The sequence below is a fragment of the Octopus bimaculoides genome, chromosome 6 (assembly GCF_001194135.2).
Source record: "Octopus bimaculoides isolate UCB-OBI-ISO-001 chromosome 6, ASM119413v2, whole genome shotgun sequence".
Lineage (NCBI taxonomy): Eukaryota > Metazoa > Mollusca > Cephalopoda > Octopoda > Octopodidae > Octopus > Octopus bimaculoides.
The window spans coordinates 2808993-2811943 of record NC_068986.1 but is presented as its reverse complement, the minus strand read 5'-3'; the positions used below and the strand labels follow the sequence as shown (position 1 = coordinate 2811943).

The following is a 2951-nucleotide window of genomic DNA, read 5'->3' as shown; positions in this document are numbered from 1 at the left end:
GAAACACGGAGAGAAAAAAAGCTTTTTTTTTTTATCTCTGCTTTTTCTTTCTGTGGAAGAGCGTAGGCTCGAAACGTTAAAGACTTTTTCAATTCCCGAGCGTTGTACCAATACATCTGTTTGTTTTCTACACCACCTGTCTTCGTCTTTTGTTTTTTTTTTTGGGGGGGGGGTTGTGAATTCTCCCTATATATATCACACGCTCACGTGGTCGCACCAGTTGATCCTGTCTCTTCTCATCATTCACGAACTTCTCCGCTGGACTTTCTACCTTTCTACACTCTTTTGGACTTTCTACACTCCGGCTGCACCTCTCCTGCCTATGGATTACTCTGGATTCTTCTGTTGATAGTATATATATATCGTTGCTGTTATACAAAAGTGTCGGAAGTCCAAAACGTTGCATTTTCAGAAAACGCAAAAATAGTTTCGCCATTCCATAACAAAACCGTTTTACTACACTTTGACAATTTTTAATATCTTGGCATCTGAAGCAGCTGGAGATACGATAGTTTGACCAAAAGAACCGGTTATAGCAAGCAAAAATAAATATTGTAAAAAACATAATAGCAACAATATAGAGAGAGAGAGTGGGGGGAGAAAAGAAGAGAGAGAGATAAAGACAAACAGAGAAAGAGACAGAGAGAGCAAAAAGAATGACGGACAAACAATTATAGATGTAAGGAATCTATTTGTATGGAGAATTGCAAGTAAAGTTTATATGATGTAAGCTGGCTTTGTTTAAAATGATTAGTAAATAATTGATATAATAATACATATTCTGTAGACAGGTGTAATCCTGGGGCAATATTAATCATAAATGCTTAGCGGTATTTCGCCTGCCTCTACGTTCTGAGTTCAAATTCCACCGAGGTCGACTTTGCCTTTCATTCTTTCAGGTTCGATGAATTAAGTACCAGTTGCGTACTGGGGTCGATCTAATCGATTGGCCCCCTCCCCAAAAGTTTCGGATTTTGTGCCCAGAGCAATAAAGAATACTAATCATAAACATCTAAGCTTGTATCTTCTTTTCTTATGTGTTTAAGACTAATTAGTATTACCTCACTATTACACTTATCTACATAATATACAGTGTTAATATCAACTATTGATTGGTTACTTGAAACAACTATAAATACAAGGCCTGCTAACATCCTGTAAAATGTATACGCAGTAATTCATATAAAAACATTCTTGAAGCCTATAATGTTTTTGTTCGTCTCTCCTTGTTGATATACGTTCATTAAGGTCGTTCTGCTGACCGACTATTCTACTTCTGGATGACCTCGTCCTGATTAGAAAGCTGCAGTTTAAGAATTCGCTTTCTCTGAACACTACTTGGTGACTATCTATTCTGCACTTGCACTTACATTTTTTCACACCCTGTATATGCATACATACATACGTTAAAGCGATGCATTTTGAGTAGATATGAATAATAATAAATGGAGCAAAACGCATATAAATAAAAGTTCCTTTAATTCCTACATATGTTTCAAAATATATGTGCACTCTACTCCAAAGAAGTAAGAGCTTCTGGAATTGCACATATATTCATCGTCAGGGAACCAACATATAGAAGCAAGACAAATGCGAAATGGTAAGGTAACTTACGAGTTATAATGTTATAATATTATATATATTAGAAAAGCATTTAATGCTCTCGTTGCAAGTACAGACTGATTTTTTTAATAGAGTATGAATGGGTTGTTCATATGTAGCCAAGTCCGTCTTAACCGCCAAGACAGACCGCCAGGACAAAGCAAAAGAGTTGGGTTTTTATATACACCACCACAGAGGACAACATTGGTGTCCCTAGATCCGTGAGGGCCCCGGGCAGCGAATTGTTTTTCCCACGAGAGTTCCGGACCCCAGTAATGAACTCATTTGCATACAGCCAATCAGAGCTCACCTCGACCATGTCAAGTTAACAAACACACTCTACCAAGTAAACTCAAGACGAAGAACGGTGTTGTAAGTCTACCGATCGCCAAGTTATGACTGATTTTAGAAGGAGACAAGTAATTAGATAGATTTGCATCTATGCCTATTATCGGATTTTGTTAGGGCCCCATATGGTAAAGATGTGGATGGGGAAAATGTGGGTGATGTGCTAGCAATCCTCTCCCCTTACTGTTTTACGAAGTAAACAACAACACAAATAACTACGCAGAGGCAGCCATGGTTGAAACAAGAACAAGAACAACAATCATTATTAAAAGTGAAAAGAAGCATGGTCATTCCTTACCCGAGTGACCTTATCTTATTGTCTGTTAATTCTTATGCGCTAATAAATTAGTTTGATAGTTGAACTCTGGTTGGTTGTATGCAAAATGAGTTCATAACTGGGGTCTGGAATTCTCGCGGGAAAAAAATTTCGACCCCGGGCCACCGTCCAATATATCCATACCTTAAGATGGCACTACCTGAAACTGCGGTTTTTGTTTCTGAACCCTTTTACTGCGGAAAGTAGATATATCCACTCAAAATTTCCTTACTCCCTTAACTGAAAAACGCAGTTTTATATACCAATCCAACTTTTGTCAAGGAATATCGTATTTGAAGCTCTTTTCTGTTAAGATAAGTCAAGTTTGTTGAGGTAACACAACTTGCATGAAAATACCATTTCTATTTTTCTTTTTAATAACATAAGTACAGCATAATCAATAGAATCAATTATAAATATATAATCTTCGAGGAGAAATTCATAGTTTTGAAGTAGTTGACTGCAAATATTTTCTTTCCCACTGATTTTTATTGAAATATTTCCAGTCGCAATGCAGCTAGCTTCTACAACAGTACCTTTTTGTGGTTTACTGTTCCCAAAAACTCTGTGCGTGTGCTTATGCGTGTGTGTGTGTGTGTAGCTGTCTGCTTATCTGTGTGTCTGTGTGTCTGTGCGAGTCTGTGCCTCTGTGTGTGTGTGTGTGTGTGTGTGTGTGTGTGTGTGT

The 2951-nt window shown here is 37.6% G+C and overlaps 1 protein-coding gene across 1 annotated transcript in view; it reads left to right on the top strand.

Annotated features, from left to right (window-relative positions):
- LOC106875292 (uncharacterized) overlaps positions 1-2951 on the top strand; it is a 16631-nt gene that overhangs the window by 2302 nt on the left and 11378 nt on the right. The window lies entirely within an intron of this gene.